Raw genomic sequence first — 18,760 nt, 5'->3', positions numbered from 1 at the left:
CAAACAGTGTGTTAAACAGTTCAACTATCTGCAAAAATAGAAATACTCAAACTACTAAGGGTGTTAAACCTGCTGAGAGGATTTGGCTGAATACATTGTGAATGGAGTTAAGGGGTAGACTTGCCTCTGTGGCCTTCTTCATTTCTCAATCGCTCATTTCCTTGGTACTGTCAATCAAGCTGTGTTGAAATCACTCGCGATGATATTAGCAACCGTCACATTTATGCATTTGAATTAAATTGTTTTTGCTTTTTTGATTTAGTTAAAATAGTGGAGGGAGGAGTTTCCTGCAGCCAACTCATCTGAAGGATGGCACCTCCAACAAAGCAGCACTCCCTCAGTGCTGCACTTTATTTATATGCTCCAGTCAAAAGCCACAGAACCAAGATGGCTATTGATTGATCCAAAACTGACATATGAAAAATTCAGGATGGTAATATGTCCTCCTCATACACCACAAACGTCAGTATCTTGTTTATGGACAGTTGGGCAAATTCATTCGTTCAATTTTCTGTCCATTAAAAGCTCAGGACATTTTACGGTGAAATTGGTCTTTGACGGAAGCGCAAAATAGGCGATAATGAATCTACAGTTCGTTTTACACACCGCCCGATTTTCTTTTCCATGAATGTGAAACGGGCTGTCAATTCGTTGTCGCCCATTTGCATTTGCGCTGAGGATCAATTTCACCCCCATTGACTCCAAATACAATCTGTGACTCTGCAAACCGCTATATGAACACACTGCATTGTATTGAATCACCAATGTATACCTTCAAAACGCTACTTTAATTAAAAAATAACCAACCTGAGGAACCTTAGCAATCTTGTTTCAGCAGGTTGTATTCAGGTGGGGATAGGAAGAATTTCTGATCAGTGTTTGATAGATTTTATTGTCAGCAGAGATTAGCCGACATTCTCCATTGCTGCTATTTTTCTGTCTGTGTGGAAGCAGATCTTCACACATACTTAGATTTATCACTGGCCATATTGCAGGATTTTAATTCCTGAAATGACTATTGCAGAAAGGAAAAAATCCTAAATGATATATTTATGAAAAAACATGAATTGATTGCAGCGTACCTACATGATCACCGTTGTAACCCTCTGAGCATAAGACTTCGGGGCTGAAATTGCCCTCCGCCCCAAACGGAGCTCACTTACCATTTAAAAAAAAAAATGTCTCCGCCCAATCCATGGGTGGAGAGTAGAGCAATATTCAGCTGTTTCATTGTTATTTGTGTCGGTGCGGTGTCCCAGGCGGCGAAAGTGCCGTTAGGTCGGATCAGACGCCGCTCTGAGTCATCACAACGTCCCTCCCTTTCAGTTAAAGGAAGGGCCACTGCGAACTCTGCAGCCACGTTAGTGCCATCCACTGGACCACCAGGGAGGGTTTTGGCCGGGCCAGCAGTGCTGGCTATAAATGAAGTGTTTCGACTACCTCCAGCAGCATCCAATATCAACTCAAGGGGCTTTTTCGCCCAATGCTGTTAGAGACATAGAGCAGTTGCTAGCAAATGAAAAACATAGAGTTCAGAGAGGGAAAATTAGTGTTCAACTTAGAGTCAAACTAAGCAATATATTGTCACATAGAGTCAATTAGAAGAGTGGACATAAAATCATATTCCAATAAGTTCAACGTTATGCTGATAGAGTAACATCTGAGGCAGCTATAATTTTTGGGGTTACAAAAACTACAAAGCTTCTCATCAATACTTAGAAAATTACAATTATAAAATAAATGGAATATATCACAGCCAAAACACAAAACCCAGATTGACCACTACACAACTGTGACTTTATCAGCAACCAGTGATCCGGTCAGCCTCACTTGTGGGGGTCAGAGCTGACAGAAATGTTGTCGGAACATCACAAAGGATTAGTTTATTTCACTCAGATGGCTCTAACAAGGTTAGTGTACAGCTGTCCAAACATACACAATCAGCAGTACTTTCAGTAAGGGTGAGTATGACAAGCAGCGCCAGACTTTTGTCTCACTACAGCTTAAATTCAAAATTGCACTTACCATTTTCAACTGTGCTCAGCAAAGCATTTAAAGCTTTGTGTCCTTTTTGTTGTGGGCCAACTAAAACTCAATTAGCATATATATATATAAAACTATGAGAAATATATTGCTGAAAACATGAAATAAAGCTTTGGATTACTATTATTATTCAGTCAGGATGTTGACATTTTAAACTAAGCAATATGTTGTCAGAACCATGAATAATAGTCTGCATCTAGAATTCTTGTAAAGCAAAAGTGGGTGTGAGCTGTCTCTGATTGTGTTGCAGTGAGTGTGAGCTATCTCTGTGTAACAGTGAATGTGAGCTACCTCTGTGTAACAGTGAGTGTGAGCTACCTCTGTGTAACAGTGAGTGTGAGTTATCTCTGTGTAACAGTAAGTGTGAGTTGTCTCTGTATAGCAGTAAGTGTGAGTTATCTTTGAGTAGCAGTGAGTGTGTGCTACCTCTGTGTAACAGTGAGTGTGAGCTATCTCTGTGTAACAGTGAGTGTGAGCTATCTCTGTGTAACAGTGAGTGTGAGCTATCTCTGTGTAACAGTGAGTTTGAGCTGTCTCTGATATTGCAGCAGTTCTCCACAGCTGAAGTCAGACTTTGGAATCCCACTAACAGCAAGCAGATGTTTGGAAAGTTCACATTTTTTCCTGAATTTTGGAGAGCCTTTTATTTCTGTAAATTCTTTCCATTTTACCCCACTGCCTTAGCAAAGTGGACCCATTGGGGTAGATATTCATATTCACCACATGGGCTGTAATCTGGTGGAGTGGATCCTCCCACCATTATAGAACCCGGTCCATTTCCATTGCATCAAAATCAATGGAATGAAAATCGGGCGACTTCTACAATGAATGGGCCTTTCGCTCCACTGGATTCCAGCCCTTGCCCTGGATTTTCGGTTGGAGGCTTCTTAATGGCAGCGGGTCGCTAAATTTTGCGCCTAGAAATGGTTTGTGACGGCAGCCAAAAAATTCGGTTGCTGCGTTCTGAGAGTGGAGTGGAGTGCTAAGGGAGGTGTTCCACACCTCTCTTAGGGCGCTAGGCTGGGTGAGTAACTAAAAATCCATTGCTAAAGAGCCGGCTTTGGAGCGACCTTAGAGAGGCCTTCTTGGAGAAACAAAATCGGCACATAAACACAAAAAACTTTCCCAATATATTGCTCACCCCAAATAAAGACAAATCGCAAAAAGAAAACAAAAAAAACAATCACACTTACCTCATGCAGTCATTCCTTCCCTCACCTCTGCCGGAACAGCTCTGACCGCCGGCTTTCTCTGGCGGGTTGGCTATGGGGCGCTACGGGGTCAGTGCAAAACAAATTTTGAGATCGAGATGATACCGGAGGCAATGCACACCGGCTCGCCGATCCCGGGCGGTACTGCTCAGCGCCGCCGCAAAACCGGCACCAAGTTTCCTGACCAAGTTGGAAGCTAGCCGCCTGAGCGGTAATCATTTCCAGACCTATTACCGCCTCTCAGGGGCGCTAAAGAGGCACAATCCAAATGAAAATCCAACCCCATGTGTTGAAGAGGAAATGTACCGCATTGTGTGATAAAACTTACAAAGGAGTCTGCCAGCATTTCAGCCAGTCTTCTCCAAAGAGCAAGATGATGTGTAGAATCGAGCAGCCATTGACACCCAAGGCCAACATGATGCCATATTCAGGCAGGCCGATAAATTGGCGAGCACCTGAAACAGACATAAGGCGTAAACAATCACAAATGTTAGGAATTTATTATGATTGGGCTGGAAAGTCCACATTGGATACTGAGCCAAGGGCCAATTGAAACATCATTCACACACAGCTGAGTTCAAGTGTTTTATAATTTCCAGCTTCAGGGCAGGTAGCACACTTGGAGTAAAATACTGTACTGTTTTAGACAAATATCTCATACACTTGTTAAGAACTTGGCCAACAATGAATGAGCAAACAGCACATGCTGAATAAAATGGAGCAAGAAGCAATTCAGACCAGTAGTAGCGATTTCTTCTGGGAATTCAGGTCATATAGATTGAAACCTGTCCCTGCTTCATGTTCATGTGCTCCCCTGTATGTTTAAATGAACAATGGCCAAGAAATTCCTTGGAGCTGTTCCCGTTCTGCCAGTCTTTAATTTGCCAGATGTGCGTAAACTGTGATTCCGCCGCATTTGAGGTGGAGTAATGCCGGCGGAGCAGGAGGACCTCAGAGGAATTTCCTGGGCAATGTGTTTGCTGCGTCTCTCCTCCACTCCCCAGTGTGCACAGTAGTTTAGGTATGGAGTAACAATTGATTATCTAGTTTCAAATAACTGTTGACTGACCCATTAATTCCTTTTTATAGCATAACATAAAACAATTTCATGACATCTTTTTGTGCCGATAACACTGGTGGATTTTGCACACCAGTAATATTTTCAGTTAACCTTGTTTCACTGAATACTTGCTAAGTGTTTTTTTTTGCTAAAGCAAATAGATATGGAAAGAATGAAATTGGCCTAGGGCGGTCGCGCGAAGAGGGTAAAGTTAGTGTTATATATGCAAACTATAGATATACTCTCTGTGTAGTCACTGTATAGTTGCATAAGATGGAGACTTGTTACCTGATGTACTATCAATAAGGTTCACACTGTGTATATACTATGCTGGCACTACTAGAGGGTGCAACTGGTGGAGACCGGGGTTTCCTGCCCCTGTGGCAGAGGCTGTCCACCAGAGAGCACTGCAGTGGGAGACCGGAGGGTCACCTGCATAGGTGTGCAGGGCCCAGTATAAAAGGCTGCCCACCATGCTTATAGTCACTCTGGAGTTACAAATAAAGGGCCAAGGTCACTACAGTTTGAGTACAACACATTGCCTCATGGAGTCATTCATAAGTACATTACAGACATAACAACTGTCGATGAGAATACAGACCTTCACACAATTATGGCTACCTTTGGCACACTAAAAGACTTCGCAGAGGGTGATGATTGGGATGCCTTCACGGAAAAGCTCGAACAATATTTCGTGGCAAACGACCTGGCAGGGGAGACGGACACATTGGCGGAGAAGTACAAGGCTATACTGCTGACCAGTTGTGGGCCCGAGGTCTACCGCCTCGTCAGGGACTTGCTGGCACCCACGAAGGCCAAGGATAAGACAGATGATGAGTTGACTGAACTAATTCGCGACCAACTAAAACCAAAAGAGAGCATCCTCATGGCCAGGTACAGATTCTACACTCACAGCAGACCTGAGGGCTTGGAGATTGCAAAATATGCTGCTGACCTCAGGAGACTTGCTGCACAATGTGATTTTGGCATGCACCTCATCGAAGCATTGAGAGGCATCTTCGTTATGGGAATTGGCCACGAGGGCCTCCTGCACAAGCTATTATCTGCTGACACCACAGTCAACCTGCAGAAAGCCATCAGCATCAATCAGGCGTTCATGACCTCGACCTGCAGCACCTAGCAAATGATTCATCCTGTGGACTCAAACCCGGCAAGTACTGTATACTGAATGGTGCCTTTTACTGGCAAGACTGTAGAACGTGGCTCTGCCCAGGGCAGAGAGCACAGATCTCAGGGTTCCAGAACTCAGAGGGGTGCTCATCAAGTAGCACCATGCTGGCGTTGCGGAGGAAACCATAGGGCTCACTAGTGTCAGTTTGCTGAGTATGTATGCAAAGCCTGTAACAGGAAGGGCCACCTCCAGCATATGTGTAAAAGAAATACGACTCACCACCTAGCAGAGGAGCCGTTAGATGACTTTGAATCCAATGGGGAGTATGATGATTTGGCCAGAGAGGCAGCTCAGCCCCAAGAAGTGTATGGAGTGTATACCTGCACCACCGATTGTCCTCCAGTGAAGATGGAAGTCGAGATAAACGGCGTTCCAGTCTTCATGGAAATGGACACGGGAGCGAACCAGTCAGTGATGAGCCAGGATGCCTTTGAGAGGCTGTGGAATGAAAAACGACCCAAGCTGATTCCAGTACAAGAAAAGTTGTGCATCTACACCAAGGAGCTGATCCCAGAGGTAAGTGTGATCCATAATGGCGTGGTGCACAAGTTGCCTCTGTGGATTGTTGCAGGTGATGGTCCAAAGCTACTCGGAAGAAGGTGGATGGGGAAGATCCAGTGGAAATGGGAAGATCACTTCACTCCAGCAATCGATGCCCCCCCATGCACAGAGGCAGAGCAAAACCTCACCTTCGCTTGGGCCAGGCACCAGATAACAGACCAATGCAACACCTGAGGCACAGACCGTCCATCATGACTGCGTGGCAATGATCCGACCGGAACGACCTAAAAGTACCTTCCCGGCTCCAGTGGCAGGACTCCTGGGGAGGAAGATCAAATTCACAGGCACTCTTCCAGCTTTTGTGGTAGATTCGCGGGAGAGAAGGATCAAGGTAGTCGACCTCGAGGACAGAGGCAAGATGGCGTCCCTGCTGCAGTGAGGTTCAGCGTGGCTGAAAAAAAATATGGCCGCGGTCATATCATGAGGTGCAACGCTGAGGGACCAACACATGGTGTCTAACAAAGGATTTGACTGGGGTAAAGCCAGCAGGGTTCTCTTAAAGGATACCCGCAACCAACTGAACTTAAAGAGAAATTGTATGCAATCAATGTAATGGACCAATTAAGATTGTGAACAAAATGTTGTTGCAAGATGTCAGGAATAGAGTGTCCCCAAGAGTAGCAAGCGAGCAAATTCGGGAAGGTAAAGGCGCTGACCCTGATGCCCTGCCCCAGGTGTCCCCACAAGTCATAGGCCAGCGACCTCAGGAGGGTGACGGCACTGATTCTGAAACCCTGCCCCAGGTCTATCCCACGCTGCAGGCACCTGATGGCATTATTTGCCATGGACCTGGAAATGAAAACGGCGCCAATACGCGCAGTCGGCCGCCATTGCCCACCACCCGGGTGGAGATGGCGCAGCCCCCAGAACCAGTCGCTACCTCGGCCATGTCTGGGAGCAAATGGTCAGAACCAACGAGTTCCCCAAATGAGACCTGGGACAGCCAGGTTCCCAACACCGTTAGAGAGCAGGCAGAAGATTCTGCAGCCCTCAAAGGAGGACAGGGAGGCCACACACATCTGTGGCTCTGCCCACCACTAGGCAACAGCAATGGCCCTGAGTCCTGGCTAGGTGAGTGAACCAAGCCCACCCTGCTAGCATGGGGCGCAGCGCCGCTATCAGACGATTAGGACCCTGTCTAATTGCTCTGGAACCTGCGTCCTCGCATACCTGTACTGCTACCTGAGTACTTACCATGACTGAACCATAAATGCAATCTACCCAATCCTGGCGCACGACTGCAAAATGTAACGAATGTAAGTCACTGAACCAAGGTGTCACGATACAAACTGTAACTTCCTTTCTTTGTACTTGCAGTGTGTCTGATCCTGCATGTTAATGTAACGGGCCTGCTGCATGATCTCGTTGTGGGTGGAGGGGGAATAGATGTATATAACCATGGACACACACATAGATCACACCCAGAACCCACTGGAGCCTCCACTGCATCATTGAACCATTCAAACTGGTAACCACTACCCAATGTTGTAGCAAAAGGACTTGGGGGTTAACAGGGAGAGAGCCAAGCCAAAGCACAGCCAAGGTGCAAGGGTTATTGGCACTTAAATCTGGGGAGAGCTAAGCCAGAGCAGATAGTGCAAAGGTAATCAGCACAAAAGACTTGGGGGAGAGTGATGTTATATATGCAGACTATAGATATACTATCTGTGTAGTCACTGTATAGTTGCATAAGATGGAGACTTGTTACCTGATGTACTATCAGTAAGGTTTACACTGTGTACATACTATGCTGGCACCACTTGAGGGTACAACTGGTGGAGACCGGGGTTTCCTGCTCCTGTGGCAGAGGCTGTCCACCAAAGGGCACTGTGGTGGGAGACCTGAGGGTCACCTGCATAGGTGTGCAGGGCCCAGTATAAAAGGCTGCCCACCATGCTTGTGCTCACTCTGGAGTTACAAATAAAGGACCAAGGTCACTACAGACTACAGTTTGAGTGCAACACATTGCCTCATGGAGTAATTCATAAGTACATTACAGACATAACAGTTAGCAGAAACGAAAATCAGGTGGGGTGTAAAGCGGGTGACCAATTCACTGTCGCCTGATTTGTGCTACTGCCCAAGATCGAATTCATCCCCGGAAACACTTGAACCAGTTAATACTTGCATTTATTCGCGTGCCTAGACGTGTACATATCATCACATTTGAGGTCATCTGCTGTTTGTACTTGGATATTTTTGACATGTTGTACAAGTTCACAACAGTATGAGGGTGGCCAAAAGTACACAATCTGCACAAACTGGTGTGTCGTTGGAGACTTTGCGCATGATTTTGCACACATTTGATGTGCATAAGAACATAAGAAATAGAGCAGAAGTAGGCCATTTGGTCCTTCGAGCCTGCTCTGCCATTCAATAAGATGATGGCTGATCTGATCTTGTCCTCAACTCCACTTCCCTGCCTGCTCCCTATAAACCTTGACTCCCCTATCATTCAAAAATCTGTCTATCTCCACCTTAAATATATTCAATGACCCAGCCTCCACAGCTCTGTGGGGTAGAGAATTCGAGAGATTCGCAACCCTCTGAGAGAAGAAATTCCTCTAACTGAGGAGTTTAAGATGATTAAAGGATTTGATAGGGTAAATAGAGAGAAACTATTTTTCTCCAGTGGGGGAAGCCAGAACCAGGGGATATAATCTTAAAATTAGAGCTAGGCTGTTCAGGGATATCAGCAAGCAATTTTTCACACAATGGGTAGTGAAAATCTGGAACTCTCGCCCCCCCAAAAAGCTGTGAGGCTAGGTTAATTGAAAATGTCAAAACTGAGCTCTAAGGTTTTCGTTGGACAAGGGTATTAAGCGTTACAGAACCAAGGTAGGTAGATAGGGTTATGGTACAGATCAACTGTGCCTATGCATGTCCTGGCCAGCTAGCTTGCTCATCCCCCCACATTAAACCCCTAGATCAGAGATAGAGCAAAAGAAAGTAGAAAATACCTTAAAAGAGTTTCACTTTCCAAAAAATATCAAGAAGAATAGATACAAAAACACTTGTGGTTCCTCATTCATTTCTAAACTTGGCTGCTTGATTCCACTGCCCATTTATTTGACAGTTCCATTTTCTTTTGAAGAGCTGTGAATATTGCTGTGTATCTGTTTTATTAACCTGCAGGGAGCGGAACACCAAAACTGGAGACCTGAACATGAATACACTAGAGTGGATCAGTCAGGAAAATGCAAAGGCTGCTCCCAGATCAGGTTTATTGTTTTAATCCAGTCACTTGGCCGTTAGTGTTTCACCACAAAGGACTCACTGTTAAGGGGATTGTTGTGATCCAGAGAGCATCTTGTAAAGTTTTCAATAGATGTAAAAACGTTGGACTGTTTTCTTCCTTTTTGTACATTAGATTGATGCAACTAAAGGCAACTAACAAGCACATATCTCATGATATTAGTGGTTGCTGGGAGCAAATAAGGCTGAGATAATTTAAGCTGTAGCACCGACTCAGAAGTAAAGTGCAGAGATTGTTGTTATGTAGACATCAAACACTTGAGAGTTCCTGCTACCTGTGGAACATGAATCAGCACCTTCAGAGAACCAGAGAAATAGGGAGGAGGGCAATCTGAAGCGGATGGGGAGAGGCTGCCTTATGAGATCAGAAACAAGTGCATTTCAATTGAAAGGAATAAACCTGTTCTTTTGATAACAAGTCAAGTACCTGTGAATTAAATAAGAAGTGGGCTCCTTTCTTTGATTTAAACCTAGTATTTGGGCAATCCTCCAAAAATCTAATATTTTTTTAATGGATGTATCTATTTGCACTTGAAAAATGCTCTGATTGGGTCTCCATGATTCAGAGAATGGTGAGGTGATGCACTTTGGGAAGGTTAATAAGGAAAGGGTATACACATTAAGCGGTAGGCCACTTAATAGTGTAGATGAACAAAGGGACCTTGGAGTGCTTGTCCACAGATCCCCGAAAGTAGCAGGCCAGGTGGATAAGGTGGTTAAGAAGGCATATGGAATACTTGCCTTTATTGGCCAAGGCATAGAATATAAGAGCAGGGAGGTTATGCTTAAATTGTATAATACTTTGGCCACAGCTGGAGAAATGCGTGCAGTTCTGGTCACCATATTATAAGAAGGATGTGATTGCACTAGAGTAGGTGCAGAGGAGATTTACTAGGATGCTGCCTGGAATGGAAAATCTTAGTTATGAGGACAGATTGGATAGGCTGGGTTTGTTCTCATTGGAACAGAGGAGGTTGAGAGGAGACCTCATTGAGGTGTACAAAATATTGAGGGACCTGGTCATAATGGATAGTAAGGGTTCATTTCCATTGGTGGAGGGGTTTATTACGAGGGGGCATAGTTTTAAGGTGGTTGGTGGAAGGCTTAGAGGGGATTTGAGGGGGATCTTCTTTACAAAGAGGGCTGTAGGGATCTGGAACTCGCTGCCTGGAAGAGTGGTGGATGCAGAAACCCTCACCACTTTTAAGAGATGGTTGGATGGGCACTTAAAGTGCCGTAACCTGCAGGGTTATTGACCTAGAGCTGGTAATTGGGATTAGACTCGATGTCCTTTTGTTGGTTTGCGCAGATATAATGGTAAGTACTGCAGGGAATAGAATACGGCCAGAATGATCTCCTGGACTAGTTTCGATTGCCTGGAAGGGTCGGAGAGTAATTTTCCCAGATTTTGTCTCCCTAAATTGGCCTGGGTTTTTAATCTGTTTTTTGTCTCTCCCAGGAGATCACATGGCTCCAGTTGGGGTGGAGTGTAGATGTTTTTAGTATAAGGGGTGTTGCAGTGGTGTGAGATGGACTGGTTGGGCTGGGTGCTCTTTGCCTTTCCTTCATTGTTCATGGGTTTGTATGTAACCTTTAGGGCTGCTGACGAAGGGCCGTGCGGCTCTTTGTCGGCCGGCGCAGACACGATGGGCCGAAATGGCCTCCTTCTGCGCTGTAAATTTCTATGTTTCTATAACCTGATTGCTGATTGGTTCCTTTGGAGGATAAGACACACCAGTAATTTCTCTTGAATGTGTCATTAGAACCGCTCAGCCCAAGTTCTGAGTGAATTTGCAAAGTGTAATTCAAGTCATTCTGACTTCAGACCCCAGACAGGATAAAGCTCCCCAACCCAGCCCAAGTTCTTGACATCCCCAGCTCAAGTTCCTGACTCCCCCCTGCCCAAGTTCATGCACCACCAGCCAAAGTTCATGCGCCCCCCACCCCACCCCCGTATTGTGTGGGACACAGATTGTTAACAGGTTTATTGAGCATGAAATGAATAGCGAAAGTGTCGTGACTTCCGGACTTCATCCACTCCAATGATGTCCCTTGTCACACACACGCACTGACTTTCAGAGAAATCCGGTGTAGGTGTAAAGGGGGTGGGGTTGGAAGAATGTGACCCGTGTTTCCTGAGTTCACTCACTCCCCTCCGATCCACTCTCCCACGTCCCCTCTCTCTCCCCCAGTCTCTCTCACTCTCCCCCCAGTCTCTTTCTCTCTGCCCCCAGTCTCTTTCTCTCTGCCCCCAGTCTCTCTCTCTCCCCCCAGTCTCTCTCTCTCTCCCCCCCTTTCCAGGTCTTTCTCTCCCTCGCCCCCCTCTCTCCCTCACCCCCTCTTTCTTCCCCGCCTCTCCCTCATCCCTTCTCTCTCCGCCCCCTCTCTCGCTCTTGCTCCCCCCCATCTCTCTCTCTCCCCCGTCTCTCTCTCTCTCCCCGTCTCGCTCTCTTTCCTCCATCTCGCTCTCTTCCCAATCTCTCTCTCTCTCTCTCTCTCTCCTCTTCCCCCCCCTCTCTCTCTCCCTCCCATCCTGTCTCTCTCTCCCTCCCCCCCCAGCTCTCTCTATCCCCCCCCACCATCTCTCTCTCTCTCTCCTCGCCTCTCTCTCTTGCTCCCCCCTGCCCCCATCTCTCTCTCACCCTCCCCCATCTCTCTCTCTCCCCCGTCCCCGTCTCTCTCTCTCTCCCCCATCTCTCTCTCGCTCTCTCCCACTACCTCCGATGTTTTCTCTCCCACAGAAGGTTGCGAAAATGTTTCAAATAATCCAAAAGCTAGAAGCAGCTCCAGGCTCCAGCAGCGATGAGCTCCACATGGCTCATGGTTTGGCCACTTCCGACTTCTTCGTACGTCGCACTGTGCATGCGCGGCTGAATTGAGGGCTCATGCTCAAAAAAAGGGCGGAGTCCATTGCGCACATGCGCAGAAGGACACACAAAAACCTAGTACAAATTGTCATTCTGTTCTTTTATTTGTTCTCGAGACGGAATGACACTGACAAGGTCACAATTATTGGCCATCCTGAGAAATTGGTGGCGTGCCTTCTCCTTGAACTGCTGCAGTCCATGTGGTCAACAACGGAATATCAGCATTTTGACCCAGTGACAATGAAGGAACAATTGGATTAAAAACAGAAAATGCTGGAAATACTCAGCAGGTCAGGCAACATCTGTGGAGAGAGAAACAGAGTTAACGTTTCAGGTCAATGACATTTTGTCAGAATTTGGAAAAAGTTAGAGATATAACAAGGTATACAAGATAACAACATGATATATTGGATTAAAAACAAAACATGTTGGAAATACTCAGCAGATCAAACAGTATTTCCAGAATTTTCAGTTTTTATTTCAGATTTCCAGCATCCGCAGTGTTTTGCTTCTGTTACGATATATTGGATGATATGTGACATGGAGAGAATCTTCAAATAATGTCTTGTCTTTCTTGGTGATAGGGGTTGTGGGGGTGGAAAGTGCTGTTGAAGTAAGTTTGATGAGTTGCGGCAATGCATCCTGTGCACACTTCAGCCATAGCATTCTGGTAATGGAGGGGGTGGATATTGAGTTTGACAGCATGGATGCCAATCACACATAAGTTGTATTTCAAGAAGTGATTGAAGCTGTATCTTGAAGATTATTCAGTTGGTTGCCGCAACAACAAAACCATGGAATAGTAGCTTGCTCATCTATCCTAATGTCTCCTTCTTTGGCTTGGTGCCAATTTTTATGTCTTATTACCCTCCAGTGAAGTACCCTGGGACGATTTACTATGTTAAAGGCATTATATAGATGCAAATTGTTGTTTTAGTTACAGAGTGATTAGTTGCACTAGTTTTTTGAACGTCCCTCTGCACCTGCACGCCCTGGACTCCGCCCCCGATGTCTAGCATGCGCACCACCGTCCTCCCGCACATGCGCAGACTCTGGAAGTCGGGCATGTATTGTGAGCTGCAGCCATGCCGTGTGGAACTGCCACTAGCTTTTGGATTATCTTCAGGACTTTTGCCTAGAATATCGCTGTGATTATCTGCACAAACATTTTCGTGGTCTTCTGTGGGAGAGAATACATCAGAGATGGGAGAGAGAGAGAGATCGAGAGGGGCGGGGGTAGAGGGAGACTGGAGGGAGAGGGAGCGAGAGACTGGGAGGGGAGAGAGACAGACTGGGGAAAGAGAGAGAGAGACTGGGTGGGGAGAGAGGGCTGGGGGGAGAGAGAGAGAGACGGAGGACAGGGGAAGGGAGACCGGGGAGGGGAGAGAGAAAGACGGTGGGGGGGGGGGGGGGGGGGGGAAGAGAGAGAGACTGGGGAGAGATAGAGACTGGGTAGAGAGGGATGATGCAGGAGAGGGGATCGGAGGGGAGAGAGGGAACTCAGGGAAGACGGATCACTTTCTTCCAATCCCCATCCACTTTACACCTACACCCGATTTCCCAGAAAGCTCGGTGCGTGTGTCACTATTCACTTCATACCCAATAAACCTGTTAACAATCTGTGATCCACACACAATGCCCTATCTATGGTGCGGCAGTGGACGGGGTTTGGGGGGCGGTGGGGATAAGGTCAGGAACTTGGGCTGGGATGGGGCAGGAACTTAATAAGAACATAAGAAATAGGAACAGGAGTAGGCCATATGGTCCCTCCGCCATTCAATAAGATCATGGCTGATCTGATCATGGACTCAGCTCCACTTCCCTGCCCGCTCCCCATAATCCCTTATTGTTTAAGAAACTGTCTATCTCTGTCTTAAATTTATTCAATGCCCCAGCTTCCACAGCTCTCTAAGGCAGCGAATTCCACAGATTTACAACCCTCTGAGAGAAGAAATTTCTCCTCATCTCTGTTTTAAATGGGCAGCCCTTTATTCTAAGATCATGCCCTCTAGTTCTAGTCTACCCCATCAGTGGAAACATCCTCTCGGCATCCACCTTGTCAAGTCCCCTCATAATCTTATACGTTTCGATAAGATCACCTCTCATTCTTCTGAATTCCAATGAGTAGAGACCCAACCTACTCAACCGTTCCTCATAAATGAACCTCCTCAGCCCTGAAATCAACCTAGTGAACCTTCTCTGAAATGCCTCCAAAGCAAGTATATCCTTTCGTAAATATGGAAACCAAAATTGCACGCAGTATTCCAGGTGTGGCCTCACCAATACCTTATATAGCTGTAGCAAGACTTCCCTGCTTTTATACTCCATCTCCTTTGCTATAAAGGCCAAAATACCATTGGCCTTCCTGATCACTTGCTGTACCTGCATACTATCTTTTTGTGTTTCATGCACAAGTACCCCCAGGTCCCGCTGTACTTTGCAATGTTTCTCCATTTAAATAACAAATTTCTCTTTGATTTTTTTCTGCTAAAGTGCATGACCTCACACTTTCCGACATTATACTCCATCTGCCAAATTTTTGCCCACTCACTTAGCCTGTCTATGTCCTTTTGCAGATTTTTTGTGTCATCCTCACACATTGCTTTTCCTCCCATCTTTTTATCGTCAGCAAACTTGGCTACGTTACACTCAGTCCCTTCTTCCAAGTCATTAATATAGATTGTAAATAGTTGGGTTTCCAACACTGACGCTAGGTTGGGATGGGGCAGGAACTTGGGATGGGGGGCTGTCAGGAACTTGGGCTGGGATGGGGCAGGAACTTGGGCTGGGATGGTGATGCTCTATCCTTTCTGGAGTTGACAGTCAGAATGACTCAAATTACACTTTGCAAAGTCATTCAGAACTAGGGCTGGGCAGTTCCAATTACTGCTGGTTGTGTCTTATCCTCCAAGGGGACCAATCAGCAATCAGCTCATGTGATCATGGAGAGCCAATCAGAGCATTTGCTTTTGCAAATAAGCATGTCTTTTTCTTTATCTCTGTAAAACCAGCACATATTCCCAGATTGCCCATGATATTGTCTGCACTAAATCCACATTGTCTGACTCCAATAGCACTGATTAGTGCCATCACTGTAATAAACATGACAAGCTTAGGGTGTACCAATGTCAATTATTTCCAATCTAATAACTTATTTTACTCACTAACAGTGACCATTTCAATCAGTGACTTTATTCTGGAAAAATGTTCAAAATTTTGCTTTAATGTTTTGTTATAGTTAGATGCCAAACATCACTTTTCTGTCTCTCTTTCTATGCTGGTAATGAAAGATTCTGTTTTTTATTATTGTTGAAACACAGTACATACGTGTAAATTTTAAAGATTCATGAAGAGATTGCTCTCTTTATGTATTATCTGAAAGGATTATGGTTAACAGGTCCTTAACGTAATGTTCAAAAGTTGAGGTAGTAAATCCGCATTAGTGAAACTGAGGTCTTCAGAAATGCTGCATTAATTTTCCTTCAGATATTTAAGACTTCACTAGCTAATATGTGGTTTAACAATAAAGTAAGGACTCAGGAAAATGTTTACAAACTAACTACATAACATTTTACACTTGTGCTGCAATACAATTGGACCAAAGTTATCAACAGTACTTGGTGCTATTTCCAGGTGGTTATTTACAGTTTATATTAATGATTGTGTTGACAAAATAGATTAACTCTTTCTCCGCTGAACACTTTTGTAATTACTGTTAGTTTACATTAGCTTTACATAAAAAAGTGCACATAAACTATAAGTTGAGATCATTTTTAGAAGTAGATTTAATTTGGATAAACCAGACTGGCTCTATCCAAACTTATGTATTTGGCTTTAAGAATGGGTATATCAATGAATGCAGTGTTCAGTACCTTCCACTGCTCGTTGCTCACTAGATATCTCATTGCTTTGCATAAGCATGAATCTGTTATAAACTGGAGAACGGTACCCTTTACTGTGATGCTAAACCTGTGCTTAGTTAATCAACGGGTGACTTTTGAAAATAAGAATTTGGATTACAGTATGTGATATATTCAATTTAAAGGAACAGCAATATTAAAATAATGTCACGTTTCATACTAAGCAGCATTTTATAACAAAGTAATTTGCATCAGGCAAACTAGCTTTTACCTGCAATATTTAAAGAAATCAGAATTCAGAGAATAAAATAGCATATGTGTCAAAACATTCCAGAAATTGGAAGTGAGAAGGAGAATGGATTTGTCCTGTGTAGTGGAATTAGTATACCTGCTGTGTTCCTTTGGTATTGGTGCCTCAGAACCTTCCTCAGAGTCACCTCTTCCTCTTCCTCCACCTTCTCAGATATCACAATGGTTCTTCACCTGAGAAGGCACCCGTTGCATGGGGAACACATTTATTGTAATGACATGAAAGTAGGAGGCAGGAAATGGTTCCTTTGTGACCAGCTTCTCATAAGGATCTAATATTTTTACAGACTACTATAATAGACTTTGGTATTAATTTTCTAGTCAAATTTATGGAATGCAGATATAAGAAGATAATGAACAAAAATATGTATACAATATAATACTGCAATCGCATCAAGTGAGGTTACATAACATGTGCTTGACATCTGTTTATAGTATTCTTCAATTGAACTCAATAGAATCTGAGCTGGCTGTGGAATTTTTCTCCTTTGCCCTTTAGTACTTGTAAGATTACAATCCTTCTCTCTGGTTTATTCAGGAGTTTAATGTTTTTAAAAGGGCACAATTCTCTTTTGTTCTTTTCCTAAATTTGTTGTGAGTCATCTTGAGTCTTACAACCTTCTCAAGACAGTAAACCTCTTCCTCCAATCTTTTGTAACTCGGGTAAGGTGTAAAACATTGGCTATTTCACTGCAGGCATTACAATGACATGGGAAGTTGTGTCAGAGACTGTAATGTATTCCCATCCTGGAAATGTCTCATTGAAGTATGTAGTGAGTTCAGGTTTCCATGCAATTTTGTAAGACATACATCCAATGAAATCTATTTAAGATTTTATCAGATATTAAACGGTTAGTTTTTAAGATGGTACATCTGTATATTTTCATTTAACTAACCATCTTGGGTTATCTTTGGCAGTGAATTATGAAGTAAGAATGTGACCCATGCATTCTTATATGCTGTTTACTGCCAAAGCTGCCTTACTAGGACCACGCAGGATGCTTTCCTCCAGCCTGTTATCAATATGCTTAGTGTTGAAAAGTTGTCTCTCTTGTTCTGTTGATAAATTACTTTAAGATGGTTGAAATTGGAAATGATTTTATAAAAGACTTGACAAGTTTACAATTTGAATTTTGGAACCACAGTTTGTTGATCAGCAAAAATGGGTAGCAGTTTATTTTTTCTTTTCCAGTCTAAGTGTGTTTATTTAACTTTTGATATTACTATTTAGGCCATATACTGTTTCAAAGAATTGTATTCCCAAGTCTAAAAGGAAATGTCTTACCATTTTCCTCTGTTAATTAAAATGGAGCCAACAACATTTTTAATGAAGTACTCATGAAGTGCTCACATGTCTTATTTCAGGTTTCGTCATTAGTTAAAATAATTTTGTTTTGTCATGTAACATTCCAAGCCACCAAGTCCATGTTAATGCTTGAGCTTCACATTCTACCTGTTTGACTTACAGATGATTGATGCAGGCACACAACTGCGCCTGATTAAAGACCAGCCTAGCTGTACTGGCAGAAGGGGAATGTCGGACAACATATCCTGCAGGTATCCATCTTAAAATCAGATTAAACAAAAGGAATCAATTAGCAAAGAGTATGGATGAAATATATATGGCTTAGATGAATGGCCTCTGACTTTGGCTTTATACAGCACTGCAGTGCTGTTTGCATTGTACTAAACTTAACAGTTAGGATGGGTGTATATATACAAACAATTATATATTACCTTCTTGAAAAGTGTTTCTGTGATGGTAAAAGGATACATGTGAGCAACTTTCTGGCATCCCACTCTATGAAGCCGTCCTACTGGATGTACCTGATGAAAATGAAGAATGATGTTTCTTCAAGCTTGGGCCCAACATTCGGCTGTCCCCCAGAACGACGCACCTCCGAGAGGCCCGCCTATTTTGTAAAATTAACAGAGCACCTAAAACTTACCTCGCAATTCTCGGTGTTCAGCAGGTCTGTTTAGCAGTCGGCGTGGCTCAGCACAAGGAACTGGGGTGGAGCGGCAGCCCTGTGCCGAAAAGAGTGCCGGCAACTGCGCACGTGCGCAGTAGCTCCTGGCCCTCCCAGCGCGTCCTGTCTCCGGGCGACCCTATCCCTGGCCGAAGGGATGTCGTGATGTTCGCCGCCCCTATCCTGGGCCAAGTGGCCTGCCTGCCTCACCGTCCCTCGCCTCACCTCATCTCGTCGCCACTGCCCTTACCTCCTCAGCGGCAGGGCCCGCCCGACCAACAACTCTTCGGCAGCGGGGCCCGCCCGAATTCCTCCCCGGTGGCGGGGCCCGCTCGAACTCCTCCCCTGAACACCTCCTCGGCAGCGGGACCCGCCCGACCAGTTCTTCGGCAGGCAGGGTTGCGTGTGCTGTTGGAGGGCACCCGGTGCTCC

At 44.7% G+C, this 18,760-nt stretch overlaps 1 long non-coding RNA gene across 2 annotated transcripts; it reads right to left on the bottom strand.

The window, feature by feature from the left end:
* Window positions 1–12,301: 12,301 nt before the first annotated feature.
* On the bottom strand, window positions 12,302–18,446 carry LOC139232600 (uncharacterized). 2 transcript variants are annotated; one of them, XR_011588046.1, is made up of 4 exons: window positions 18,308–18,446; window positions 18,096–18,185; window positions 17,825–17,923; window positions 12,302–12,491 (listed from the first exon to the last, which is right to left on the bottom strand). It is a non-coding gene; the product is annotated as an uncharacterized lncRNA (long non-coding RNA). The 2 variants fall into 2 exon arrangements; XR_011588048.1 differs by lacking the exon at window positions 17,825–17,923 and adding an exon at window positions 16,438–16,532.
* Window positions 18,447–18,760: the final 314 nt, after the last annotated feature.

Source organism: Pristiophorus japonicus, chromosome 2 (assembly GCF_044704955.1).
Source record: "Pristiophorus japonicus isolate sPriJap1 chromosome 2, sPriJap1.hap1, whole genome shotgun sequence".
In the NCBI taxonomy this organism is placed as follows: domain Eukaryota; kingdom Metazoa; phylum Chordata; class Chondrichthyes; family Pristiophoridae; genus Pristiophorus; species Pristiophorus japonicus.
The sequence above is the reverse complement of the archived record's forward strand: the minus strand, read 5'-3'. Positions and strand labels throughout refer to the sequence as shown.